The sequence below is a fragment of the Fistularia commersonii genome, chromosome 10, assembly GCF_037954325.1.
Source record: "Fistularia commersonii isolate RoL2024-O1a breed Wild chromosome 10, RoL_Fcom_v1.0, whole genome shotgun sequence".
Classification (NCBI taxonomy): Eukaryota; Metazoa; Chordata; class Actinopteri; order Syngnathiformes; family Fistulariidae; genus Fistularia; species Fistularia commersonii.
The window spans coordinates 14,544,015-14,558,938 of NC_141293.1; positions in this window are offsets into that span (position 1 = coordinate 14,544,015).

Sequence of the window (14,924 nt, forward strand, 5' to 3'; positions counted from 1 at the left end):
ATTTGGGCAAAGCTAGCCAGGACCGACAGCTAACCAGGACCAACGGCTAACCAGGACTGAGAGCTAACCAGGACCGGCTCCAGCTGCTGGGTATTTGTTTCATCCAGAAGAACATTCATGATTTGGTTTCCAAACTGGATTGGCACCACATCACTTTCCTTCTGAAGGCGGCTCTCAGGATGGAGATGTAAAAGTAAGGTTTTGCACTGAAGCGACAGCAGCTACAGTGATGACACACCCACCCACACACACACACACACACACACACACACACACACACACACACACACGCTTAATGACCAGCACCAGCAATCATAATTATGCCTGACAGACTAATGGAAAAAAATCTGGCTGAGTAAAACACTTGATGGCTCTTCAGCACTGGAAACGGGCCAGCCCCACGCACACACACACACACACACACACACATGCAGGGTCTTTGAAGCTATTCCGTTCCACTCTGCCTCTAATAATGGCGTTTTCAAAGAGCTGTCAATCACGCAGCGCCTGCTCGCTCACCTACAGACAGATGCAGCTGGAGATGTGAAGGTTCCACATTGGACCAAAATAACCGCCGGCTCATTTCGATGGACCCTCTGGAAATGCAAAAAAAAAAATAAAAAAATAGACAAATAAATGAAAACACGCCCTGAAAGTTTTTACCGACAAAACTTTTTTCAGTGGGATACATGAATTAAAGCAGTTCTTGCAAGCGAGTCGGGGAAGCGTTTGCTCAAGAGATGAGCCAGGGAGCAAAAATAAAGCCGGAGCTGCAACAGAAGCGGCGCCTCTGTCACACCGCCGGTTGTCACAGCCGGCGGTGGAGACGCAGCTGCAGCCTCCTTCCAGCTCGCTGTTTCCTGCAGCTTGGACCAGACCGCGGCCAGCTCACATCCCAGCATCTACACCAAGATCACGCCACCAGCCACCTGCTTCCAAACCAACATCCTGTCATTCCATGGGATTTATATTCATCAGGTCTTTTCTGTATCTCCTCTGTAACACCTGTGACACCCCTTATGTTCCTTAGAGGTTCACAATCCCTCCACACCCCCTATGTCCTCCTCTCTGCTCTGTGGTTCCTCCGCAGACCCAGAAGTCTTCTGGATGCTTGGATGGAGGCGGCAACGGTTGCTGCTCCCTGTGCTGGCTTGGTGGCTTGGTGGTGCTAATCCGCCATGGGAAGCGACGGTGGTAGGAGTCCTCCAACCTCTGGGTGAGTGCCTGGGGGAACAGAGGGAACAGCCAGAACCTGGTCGTCCAAACCTTCGAAGAAGAAACACGAGAAAGTAAGAAACATGGTTTTGTATTTTGGGCGGTGGGATTAAGGTTAATCCCCGTCTTCAGACCTTTGAGGAGTCGGGCAGGTTTTTTTCTTTGCAAGGCCCCGGGACGATGGCGATGATCCCGAGCCTCCGCGGCCCCGCCCGGAGCCCGTAATCTGAACACAACTTTAATTACATGTTGTAACGGGATTAACACATGCAGAGAAGTGAAGAAGCCGGTAATGGGATTATGTAACACACAGGTTTCCGGACCAAAACAACTTCATTGAAAGCTAATTTGGAGAAGAGACGCCGCTGACAGGCATGAATGAGGAGCCCTTAAAGATGCCAATAACAAAATAATGGCTTACATTAGTTCATTTATATTTCAAAGCTTTTCTTTAAATTAGACTGATGAATATTATTCATAATAATATTTTGATGCATCTTGTATATTATAGTGAAAGAATTCACTGATAATAAATATAGAAAAAAAATCAGGGCAGTAACGATAATAAGAAATATATATCTTATATCAATTTGTATTTTTATGAATATATCAGTCGTTTCAAAGCGCTAAAATCAAAATGCAGATAATATATACCCTTAAAGTAGTTCTTGACGAAAGTGGCTTAGACATTCACCTGTGCTCGTTTTGAAAGTCAGTTTACAAAATTATTTGAAATCACCACGGCAACATGGCAGGGTGTCAAACACTGACAGCAGGAGGATCTCGAACTGCAGCGGGAAAAACAAAGCACAAAGCGAAAGCGCACACACACACACACACACACACACAAGCACATACTCACACACTCATTGTTGGGCGTGTGAATCACCTCCACATGTGTTGGCTGTCAGAGCGACAGACTGTTCATCTTTCAGCTCCTCCCTCCATCCAGTGACACCTTCACCTCCTCCACCTTCTACACCAATATTTCTCTCATCACTTGATCAAAAGTCAACTCAGAAACATGTTCCCTGAGTGCGGCAGGAACATTAGGAACACACAATGTCGTCTTCTGAGTGGAGTGGGAGGAGATGGAGGAAGAGGAAGGTCATGAAGAAAGCAGAGTTACAGTACTAAGAGTATGTCTTTCATAATGAACCTGAGAGTTGAGGAGCAGACGAGGAGCATGTCGTGAAAGAGTCTGAACGTGGAACCCGACCCCAAACCCCTGGAGGGTCATTGAGGAACCTGAGACATCTCAGTGGAGATTATTTTAGAATTAAAAACAAAATGAGGAATAATTGCAAAGACTTCCCAGCTGACACACACACACACAAGCATCCAACCGATGGATCCGTCTTCCTGGCTTGATGTCCAGCTCCCCTCGTCTGCCCCCCCCCCCCCCCCCCCCTCCCCCACAGAAGAGATCACTCACACCACCGTCCTGGGGTTTGAAATCCCCGGCGTGCTCGCCGTCATGCTCGGCGAGCTCCGCTGACACGCCGCGGGACACTGGACCCGAGGCGGCCTCCTCTGACCGGCCTTTGAAGGTGATGCAACCTGACAGACAACCTTCTCAGACACCTGATTTCCATGTTCGAAAGAAACGAGGGGAGGGAGGATGGTTTCACCCGCGCCTCCGAGATGGTCCTGACCGTGGCCGGATCCAATCCTCGCTGTCATTGGAGGACGGGTCAGCTGTCAATCATCCAGACGTCAAACCTACGGACAAGAGCTTGTGAGTGCTTTTGGACTGTGGGAGGAGGGCGGAGAACCTGGAGGGAGAAGACCTTTGTCTTGTTTTTTGGATGCAAACAGCACTGGTCGCCGGCTCAAACAGTTCCAGGACAGGACACATCCCTGAAATAGACGTGCTCATTCCGAGGCGGAAAACCTCGGTGTTGTCCACCTCCCGCTTCCCGCCACGCCACCGGCCCGCTCGGCCTCGCCGCTCCGGCGCCAACAAACCCCCCCTAATGACTGGAAGCGTGGCCCCGCCCGTCACGCTAAAATGTGCCCTATTGTTCCGGAGCAGCCAGGTGGAAGAGCGGAGGCGTTTCTCCACATTATGAAGACGCCGTTGGTGTCGATGGGTGACGGAGCCGCGCACGCCGCCGCCGGCCTCGCTGACGAGATGGGAGAGACAGGCGGGACACCAGCTCAGGGCCTCGTTACTCGAGCTCCATTTAGCCGCACGCTGAAATTATACCCTAATACCTGTTGTCACAGCGACGCACTGGACTGCAAACGTTTATCCAGGGCACAAGGGCTAAAAACCACCCACGCACTGCCGTCGGCACACACACACGCACACACACACATGCTTGCAGGTCACACGCACAAACAGGCTGATCAGACACATTCATAAATACAAGCGCATTAAGTCATTAAAGCTCTTTCACCTCGCAGTCACAGATTTCTGTCCTCCTCCAGAATGCCTGCAATCCTCTTCCAGCCCGTCTCTTCTGCGAGGTCGCCGGGTCGAGAACAGGCCCAGGCACTCGGGATCTCCAGGGACGAGATTTATTTTCACCCATATCTCTCCCGGCCCCGATGCCACCGGGAGACACTCTGACAGCAGATGGTCTGGAAATGCGAGGTCGCGGAGCAAAGAAGGTAAAACCGCCGTGTCCTTCAGAGCAACAGGCCGTTACGCTGGAGAGGACGCATGTCAAAATATGAAATATAGGGGATACAAATACACGGATACTCTGGAAACTATACCATAAAATATACAGTCACATGCAGTGGTCGGTGCAATATCTGATACAGGCGTTGTACCAATCACATTGCACTATGCAGTACCAACTGCAGTAATCTATGCAGTAACCTACCCAGTAACCTTTGCAATAACCTATCCAGTAATCTACCCAGTAACCTTTGCAATAACCTATCCAGTAATCTACCCAGTAACCTTTGCAGTAACCTATCCAGTAATCTACCCAGTAACCTTTGCAGTAACCTATCCAGTAATCTACCCAGTAACCTTTGCAGTAACCTACACAGTAATCGATGCAGTAACCTATACAATAAGCTGTGCAATAAACTATGCAGTAGCCATGCGGTAACCTGTGCAGTAGCCTATGCATAAACTGTGCAGTAACCTTTGTAGTATCCTGTGCAGTAAACTATGCATTAGCCGATGCAGTACACACTTCACCAACATGTACTGTGACCTATGCAGTATGCTATGCAGTAGCCTATGCAATAACCTTTGCAGTAACCTACGCAATAATCTACGCAGTGATCTGTGCAATAATCTATGCAGTCACCTATGCCGCCATCGGTGCAGTAACCTGTGTAGTAAACTTTGCAGTAGCCACGCAGTGACCTATTCAGAAACCTATAAAGTTCCTGACAACGTAACCTGTGCACCGATTGAAAGCCAAAACTGCAAAGTGTATCAGAAGAGAGTGTGAAGCCTGAACGCGACACCCTGCTGTCGCCCCCTGGAGGCTGGCGGTCTGCATTACAACACTGATGGCCTTGGACAGAACACGACGACGTGTCCTCTGGTGACCATGAATATTCATGGTGACTCCGTGTCCGTGTCACCGATTGTAGGCTTGGATTAAGGCTGTATACACACACACACACACACACACACACACACACACACACACACACACACACACGTCCCCGAGTCACCCTGAAACATTGTTGGCATGCCTGATGAAGATGAGGGGACAAACTGGAGGCAGAACCTCTGACTCTTTAATCATGCCGCATTAAAATGTAGGGCTGGCTGGGTTCTCTCGGGTTCTTTCGGGTTTTCTCCGTGTTCTCCTGCACGGGTTCTCTCCGTGTTCCTCCCACAGTCAGTCAGTTCATGGAAGACTAAATGGTCCAGATGTATGAATGAGCAAGCGATTGTTAGATGGATATGTGGTGATGGACAGCCGATCCGCCCGGGTTAAACCCCACCCCTCGCCCCGTGACGGATGATCCGTTCACAGCGTTGGAGCTGGTGAAAATACCAGGAGATCAATGGATGTCTTGGCGGACCAGACGTCTGGAGACCTCTGTCTTTGTGAAACTGAGTCCATTTAAGGATTTCAAATGTCTGGAGGATCTGAAGGGAGAAGCAGATGCAGATTTGATCACAGCTGAGAAACAACCAGGAGCATTTCATGTCCGTCTCAACCTGAGCTAAAGGTTACACTTTAGATCTGGGGTGAATTACATCAGTGTATGTGTGTGTGTTTGTGTGTGTGTGTGTGTGTTGGTGCGCTGACACTCAGCCAGTCTGTTTTATCACAGCTCCTTCTTTCATCTCTTCAGCGGCCCTGAATGCAGCAGACAGACGGGTGACGCTGACACCCGGGGGTCCTTGAACACATCAGCAGCCGTCGTCCAAAATTCAGCCCCAAAACCCTGAAATCTCCTGATACCACAAACACACGCACACACACACACGCACACCTCATCATCAGCTCATCTTGCTTCAGACACTTCAAGGTTGAGATTTCATTCTGGAATTCTGGTGTCAGCCACGCCCGAGTAGGAGCGCGACGAAATTCAGTGCAACACAATATTCCACCACACACACACACACACACAGAAGCTCAAGATTTTGTAAATATCGACGTTGTCGGTTCATTACATTAACATCACATTACAGTCATTTTGCAGACGCTTTTATCCAAAGCAACTTACAAGAAGTGCAATTCAGTCAACGAAGATCCAAAGTAGGTCCGAGCAGGTATCTGGCAGATCGAACAGCAAACATCTGAAGGGGTGCTTTCTGAATAGCCTGTGTGTGTGTGTGTGTGTGTGTGTGTGTGTGTGGCTCCAGCAGCTAGCGCTAGCATCTTCCTGTTTTATGAGTTTATTCTTATTTCTAATTTGCAGCAAATTCTTGCTTTTTTTTTTTTTTATTTTATAATTTCTTGGTAAATTTAGTTCATTTCATTCACCATCGTGAGGTCGTCCCTGCAGACCTGCAGGCCACGGCCACGGCCACGTGGATCCAGGTTTTGGGGACTACAGACATTTCAGGGACCCTAGAGACAGCGGCTCGATGTTTTCAGAACTCCAGCAACCAAGATTTTATTTGAAGTTTTAACATGTCAGTGAAGCTGCTGTTATAAATTATGAGTTGGTAAAAGCTCCCTTGGTGTTTATGGTTCTCTCCCCCCCTTACACTGATTGATATCTCAGCTCCAACTGGTGACATTTGATTTTGTGTGTGTGTGTGTATGTGTGTCTCCAGGTTTTGGACAGTTGGTTTTGGGGCGCGGAGCCACCTGACTGCTCGGCGGTGGCCTCTGTATCAGGCTGACAGGGGAAGCGGGAGCCTCATAAAGTGGGTCGCGGAGGGTAAAACCGCCGGAGGGCAGCTTGGCTGACACCCCGCATCTAAATCGTCACGTTAAGCACCGGAACAGGACACACAACTATGGGGGGAAAAATGCAAGAGAGGGGAAACTGCATGCATTATGTGTTTTAATATTCAGGGTTTGGAGAGTGCATGAGCTCAGCGCCGTGGAGCTCGGCCATCTGGCTTCTCTTCAAAGCAACGGACGCGTGAAGGGTGTCGACCCGCCCGCTTCCAGGCTCGCAGCCCCTGCCTCACCTGGAGGGTCGGCTCCCAGTCCAAGCAGGGGATTAAACGCGAACGCTCTGCGGAGAAAGTCTTTTGTGCCGGCAAAGAACAGTGAGTGAGGCAACAGGAATATCCTGAAAGGCGCCTGCTGTCTTTTTATTTACAGCTCATTATTAAAAGTGCTGAGAAAAGTGTTTACAGCAATAAACAGGCCGTAAATATCAGCGACGGCGGAGATACGCCGGGACCGTCAGGTTTAATATGCGGGAGAGCCTGCAGATCACTCGGAGAACCGGAACGTGGATAAAACAGGAAATAAGAACTGAGCTGGATGAGCCTGTCGGATGGTGAGACCCAGACGGGTCCCGGTCCCTGCTGGAAGGATCAGAGAGATCCAGGGTGATGGGAAGTGGGCTTTGTTTTGCAGAGGACCCTCATCGGGACCCCCGGCTCTCCCCCATGGAACTGGACATTTCAGTGCAACTCTGTCATTTTGCTCAGATCAGAGGGCGCTTATCCTCAGGAAGTCCAGAGTCCAGACATCACACACACACACACACACACACACACACACACACACACCTCAGAACAAAACCCAAACACCCCATCCATACATCGTAATGTCAGGAGGGGAGTGTGTGTGTGTGTGTGTGTGTGTGTGTGTGTGTGTGTGTGTGTGTGTGTGTGTGTGTGTGTGTACGTGTGCTGAAAATGAGGTCATCTGCAGTGTTTCCACACACTCCTCTGTGTCTCTCTAACCTTTAGAGAATCCTGCAGACACTCAGATTAACTCGCAGAGAAGGTAAATCCTGGACGACAGCTCGCGCACGCACACGCACACAAACACACATGCACACACACACACACAAGCAGCTCTGAGTTCTTTCCCAATCTCTTGCAGATACACACACCCAAGCGGTTACACAAAGTAATACCTTTCACTCCCTCTCTCTCAGACACACACAGACACACAGTCTCACAGGCTCTCATTCTGTCTTTACCCCCCGCACACAAACACACACATGGACACACACTTTTTGGAATGTGCGGGTAAAAGCTGACGTGATGTGATGGGAGGTGTGCAGACTCGGCAGAACTGCGGTTCTGCAGATGGTTGACGAGAACCTGCAGCAGCTGTCAGATCTCTGTCAGGAACCGTCACCACGCTTTTTATTCTACAAGCTCTGCCACACACACAGACACACACACACATACACACACATACCACCCTGCCACTCTCCAACAAGAGTTTGTCAAAACCCCAAGGATCCAGCATGTGGGCCACAAACACACCCTGCCCAGGCACACTGGGCCAGCTGTGGCCAAAATACAGGACTGCAGGCAGGGGGAACCAGGCGTCCAGCCACATGGACGTTTCGACTAGCGGTGAAGAAAAGGAGATTACGCCAACTGTTTGTGAGGAAGAGGTAAGATCATGTAGGTGGTAATAAAAACATTTCGTTCTAGTCAGTTTGTGGCCCTTGTTTCGTGTCAGTGTGATGACCTGTGTCTCCATGGAAACAAACAGCTATAGCTGGAAGGAGAGATCAAACATGGATGCAAATAGAATTAATCAAACCCTGAATCGCGCTTCAAGCAGGTGGATTTATCTTTTTTTTTTAATCAGAGGGGAAATGACGGGATTCATCCAAAACAAAGAATGCAATCACTCAACCAGAGAATTAAAGATGCAAATTCTTGAGAACACGCAGGACGAGAGAAACGTGCCGGAAATATTTAGTTCATTGCAGCCAGAAAATACTATTTAATTTCAGTCGGACTTGAAATCCTTGGACCCTCGTTCTGCTGCTGATCTGATTATTCCGGTCCACGGATGGTCTCCTGCTTTCTTACCATTAAACCCCAGTTCCTGTGTCGCGCCGTCTGGATTTTCCTGCTCCGATTTCCACAACACACACATGCACGCACGCGCATTTGCAAATGCCCTCATCCCAAACGCACACATCAGGAACTTTGTTCTCACACACAGAGGGTTAATATGACTCTGGTGATGTGTAAACAGGACAAAAATGTCTTTTAAACACATAAAGTTACACATTCCCCCCACGTACACGCTGACACAATTTATGCACACGGACATAAATACACACATAAATAAGGGGATTATTATTATCACATACTCACACACATATGCAGGATTCTTTAAGCGTTTTTAAAAATTCACATATCATGAGGCACTGAGGCAAACACACTCACACACACACACACACACACACACACACACACACACACACACACACACACACACACACACTCAAACACATGGACACAGACACATATATCCCCTGTGTCGTCTAATCTCACTGAAAGAGCTGGCTGAGATGTCGAAGCAGCAGATGAGGATTTACAGCATCGTGTTTTTCTTCTTCTCTTCCACTGCCTTCTTCACACACACAGGCACACACACACACACACACACACACACACAAACGCAGCAATGAGGAGACACCCAAACATTCCTGTCACTGTGCATAAATAAACCTGCATGAAATACCACCCGCTGCCTGATGATCTGGCCTGGAATTCACTTGATCATGTGATTTGTCATAGGACTGTATCATGAACACGACACATTGATCATGATACCTCTGAATTATGTCATAGATTAGGATTTAGAAATAATAAGTTCACTAGAACCTTTGGAATATCAGCCTCCCTCAGAGGACTGAATGATCAGCCTGCTACAGAGTCTTGGTGGCAGAGCAGCAAGAAATCAACAAGAATTAGTAAGACTTTACATTTTTCTTAGTCTATGCTGCTTATCCTGCTCATGTATATGTGGGCGGGGGGAAACAGCTTCGGTGAAAACTGAAATAAATCCTGACAATCCCTTTTTTTCCCAGTCAGAGACCTCGCCATCCCGCCCCGGGTGACTGGAGCCCTGCGGTAATAGATTGCGCCACTGGGTGTCGCTGTCGCGCCGGGTCCAAGCAGGCGATGCCCGGGTGAAGCGCCTGCCGACCGGGTCATGGTTAAGCCAACATGGCGCCCGGGAGCTATAGGAGGCTTAATAAAACTACTGACGCTCCTCGCCGCTCCAAAGGTACGTGAAAGGCGATGTGAAATAGTTTATGCTCGTGTTTTAGGAGTCACCAAGTTATTTGACGTGTTAAATAATCGCGAAAAGAGTTTAACGTTTAGTTTTGTCGAGCTTGTTTTAAGCTAGCAAGTGTCGTTCTCCGTGCTAGCTCCGAGCAGGCGGGGAGTTGGTTCTTGCCGCGGCCCAGGCCAGGGCCGCCCTCCACCGGACACTGGACCCGAGAACATGGCTCTTCGATCTTTGGCTAGTTTGACAAGTTGATAGGTTAAACGTTTAAGTAAATATATTTACACACCAGACTATTGATAAGTCAAATATAGAACTGTCTGAAATAATATACATGCTATTCATGTTTTATGTTTTTATTTGCACTCCCTCTCTGACCACTTTTCTTATTATTTTACGAGTTTACACTTGACCTTTCTTTTTGTGTGTAATGTCTTGGTGTATGCCTATTTTCTAATTTCACATTACACATCCTTAGCCGTTCAAGCTGATAGCAATTCTTATATCAAACGTGAACAATGTTCAATGTAAAAGCACTTTTATTTGAGTAAAAGAGACTGAAGGACAGTATGCACTCTGTAAAATGTGATTCTTTTGGTTTCAGGGCCATTCGGTGGCCCAGGCACCCCTCGGGTCCGGGGTTTCAAGGTACCCAGTCAGAATGTCTGCCTCAGAACGTCAGATGCTGATCTGGAAGCTGCAGCAGAAACGTCTCCACATCACATCCAGATTCCCCCAGGCTTGAGGTTGGTAGCACAAACAAGTTTCAAGGCTGGAGCCAATTCCTGCTGTCAATTTTAAGAGTCTTCAGTGTACTGAGTGACTGGCTGTTTGGACTGTGGAAGGAAGACTGAGATGCTGGAGAGAACATGGAGACTCCACATTGAGAACCGTGTCAACCAGAAACTTTCTGCACATAATGCAACACAGCAGACCCAATGTGAACCATCGTGACGACTAAATTAGATTTAGCAAGGCAGGCCTAAAATATATGTATTGTTAAATGAAATACAGGAAAAATATGTGGGCAAAGAAATTACCCTTAAAATAAACCCAAAAAATATGTAAGAATAACAAAGAAATGGATCAGAGAAATGTCAAAGTAAATGAGTGTTAGCATAAAACGGGCATTAAATTGAAACTGAAAAATACTGCCTTTTCCCAAGAATTCAGTATTTTTTTGCATACGTGCGTGTCAGAGTGTGCGTCTCTGGGTTTTTTTTGGTATTGTGTATTTTTCAGTGAATTTGGTCAGAGCGGGCTGTAAATAACCTCCATGATGAAAAGACAAACCGTCTTTGTGCTGCTAAAAATCCTCGTTTTTCCATTTGTCGTATTTTTATCTGAACGTCTTGCTTTGCTGCCACAGTGACTCATGATTAAATAAAACTTTAATGATCCCTGCGGGGAAATTGGGTGCCGTATCTTTGCTGGAGTTACATAATACAAAGGGCTTTTAGTAAAATAAGGACGGAAGAAGGAAGTTGTTTTCTCCTGTTGAGGCTCCGCAGAGCTGATTAGCAAACACTTTTCCTTCTTCAGCACTTTTTAGATTTGACTGAAACTCTGCAACCGATGACTTGGAGCACTAAAAACAGTTGATCATCTGAAGGGATGAATGAATGATGGAGGTCATCGAAGCATAGCCATTTTTACATTTAATAAAATTATTTTAATCGTAAAAAAGTTATTTAAAAATTGCATATATACCATTTAAAAATAACTTAGACATACTATGAAAAAATACTTGGAAGTTGAACTAAAATGAGTCAACTGTGAAGCTTTAGATGGTGATATAAATACATTTGGTACAGTTGCAAGGTGAGTGAGTGGTCAGCACTCTTGGGGTGGATCTTCCAGGTACTGATATGGTGGTACACTGGGTTCTCGGTGCAGTTTCCCTGTTCTCCTGCTTGGGTTCTCTCCAGGTTCTCCATCCTCCTTCCACAGTCGTAAAACAGTTTGTAGGTTCATTGAAGACTCCAGATGGTCCGTTGGTGTGAATGGTTGAATGTTTCTTGATGTGTCCCCGTGATTGACAGCTGAACCATCCCGGTTAAACCCCGCCTCTGGGCGAATGTCTGCTGCGATTGTATCATGCTTTAATGATGATATATTTGTATATATTTGGCAAACTGGTCACCATGGTTCCAGTCTAGGGAAGAGTTTCCATCCACGTCAGCCAGTAGATCACTTCACTGGTGACTATTTTAACATCATGCAAAATAGTAACTGAATATTTGACAACAGGAGGAAAATATTGAATCAAAGAATATTTTAGATTTCAGAAAAAGCCAGATACCTCAGGATTCAGAAACAGACAAACACATGGATGCCATTCATTCGTGCGCACACACTCACACACACACACACACACACACACACACACACACACACACACACACACACACACACACTGGGGCCTCACCTCGAACCAGATGTTGAAACAGACGGAGGTGATTCTGAGAGCAGAGAGACATGAAATATGTGCCGTGAAAAGAGACAGACGGCTTATACGGATGTGACACACACATACACACACCAATGCAGTCGTGCATGCGTGCGTGTTTGTGTGTGATGGATCCTGATGTGACACGTTCAAAGCAAAGGCAGCCAAATCAGGGAGAACTTTGTCAAATCAGCCGCAAGAGTGTGAGTGAGTTTGCACAAGGGTGTGTTCGTGTGCCAGTGTGTGAGTCAATGTGGGTGTGATTGTGTCACCCCTCCCCCGCTGTTTGTTTGTGTGATTGCGTGTGAGTCAGTGAATTTGCGCGCACATGTGTATATATGTGTGTGTGTGTGTGTGTACTGTGTAATTTCATTTCCTTTGCTTCTCCTCTTCATACTTGCATCCTATTAAGAGTCTCCTGTTGTTGCCTGATTTATTTTCTGTGTTTGGAATATTTGAGGATTATTGGTATTTTTTTCTGCACTGCACTCAACAAGGTGCAAAAACACAACATGGCAGTTCTTTTTCTTTCACCAAGTTTCTCAGTCGTTCCAGAATATTTCTTGCTGATTTACCGTCTATTGAAAGGACTCAGGTGAATTTAGAGTGAAAAACCTCAGTTAGCCCAATGAGGAAAGGACAAAAGAATGAGGGCAACAAAGTTTTTCCTGGATAATGAGCTGTGAGGAGCTGCGTCCTCTGAAAACCTCCGCCTTGTTGAGACGTATTTACCTCGCCGCTTCTTGTGTATTTTGAAACCAGTTGAGTCACCTCCTGCCTGGTGGCCGGGTTGTTGTCACCGGCAGACGGAGCGTGTTTGCTGTAAACTCAGCCCAACAAGCTCCGGATCACCACAACCTCCCAGACAAATGGAAACCAACTTAAATTTTTTAGAAGTCACACTGGTTTAAGTGAAAAACGGAGTCCCACCATCACATGTGTGTTTGTTCCATCCGCCAATAGAATTTCCTTTTATAACCGTATAAACTTGCATGAATGTGTGTGTGTGTGTGTGTGTGTGTGTGAAGCTGATTTTAGTGGACAGATGAGACGCTTTCATATGTTTTTTTTGGGTCGAGTCTGAAGAACAGAGGAGAAACTTGAATTGAATGGATGGCTCCACACTGATCTCACCAGCTAATTGGCGCTAATAAGAAAAATCAACTTTCTGGGTTTTTTTTTTACACACTGATCAAATTGATCCTGTATGTGTTTGAAATACAGTTGTTTTGATTCACTACTGCTACTTTGGCCAGGTCTCCGTTGACAGGGACATTGTCAATGGGACTTCCTCATGAATAAAGATAGATACATTAATTTCTGTGTATTTTTTTCATGTAAATTTTGAAGCAATTCTTTGCTTTTTCCAGTTAAGATTTGATGGTAATTTTCTTGCCAAGTTTTAGGTTTTTTTTTTTTTTTCGGCTGATTAAACAACCTTTTCGTGGCATTATTTTTATTTTGTTTTTTGGGTAATTTTCAGCTAAATTGTCTAATTTTGGGAACTTTGTTTTCAGGAGAGTCTTTTTGTGACATTTTTAGTTTTTTTTCGCTGAACTGGAGGCAGTTTTCCTGAATCCTGGTATGACTGTTGCTCTGAACCCAGACAGGGAGCAGCGGCGGAGTCGATTCGACACGACAGACAACTTTTGAACAACAAAATATCAAAAAACACAAATGTCAAGTGGAGTTCAGACATGAATTGGAAAAAATGAAAAAAACTCAAATATTTGAGTCCTGATGTTAATATTTCAAGACTGATTTTTTTTCCCATCTACTTTTGCTGTGAAAGCGAGAAAAGATAAAAATTCCATTAAGAAGAAGAAGAAGAGTATTTTTCCTGACTCCAGGGGGCTGCTGGGTCCTCGACGTGATTTGGGCTGAAGTATGGAGTCACATTTCATCGATTCTTTTATCTGTATGTTCGGTTAAGGACAGCAGTCTCACGTGTTACATAAGGAAGTATCACAGTAGCGTCACATTCCCTTTCTTCTGAGAAAAGACACATTTATACTCGACTGTGTGGCTCTAAATTTAGAGCTCCAGGACTCGCACTATTCCACAGGCTTCCTGTACACCGCTCCTCTTTCAAACTAAAAGTATAAATCATTATATTACTGTCCATTCCTAATGGTCATCCTTTTACCTATCATCCTTATACCTCTGGACACGTAGTTTTAATTTTTGTGATTAATTTCTTTCTTATTTGGCAATTTATCAAGCATTGTACTTTTATACGTTGTACTGTATTTTCTTACCTGTCTAATATGCATTTTTCCATTTTGACTTCTAATCTTTACTTTGTCTGGACCTCTGCTAATTTTCTGGGAATTTCTCAGTTGACTGCCACTGTGTTTTGTTGATGCCCTTCAGGCTGGTGCTCTTTACGTGTTCCTGAGAAGTTTGCACCAGAGCTGGGTCTTCTCAGAAATGTTATACGCGAGGTTCATTCAAGCATCAAACAAAGTTCTTAAGTTGTTCCAAATGCTGGAAGTTGCAGGACGTTCCTCAAGTATACTTTAATTTACCAGCGTATTTAAGTTTATACGGGGGGGAAGATTCCTGGGCACATGCTGCCCTCTAACGGGAGCAGACTGCTCTGCAAGCTAACTGCTGACTAACTTAACAATAGATTGTTGGTTGTCAAG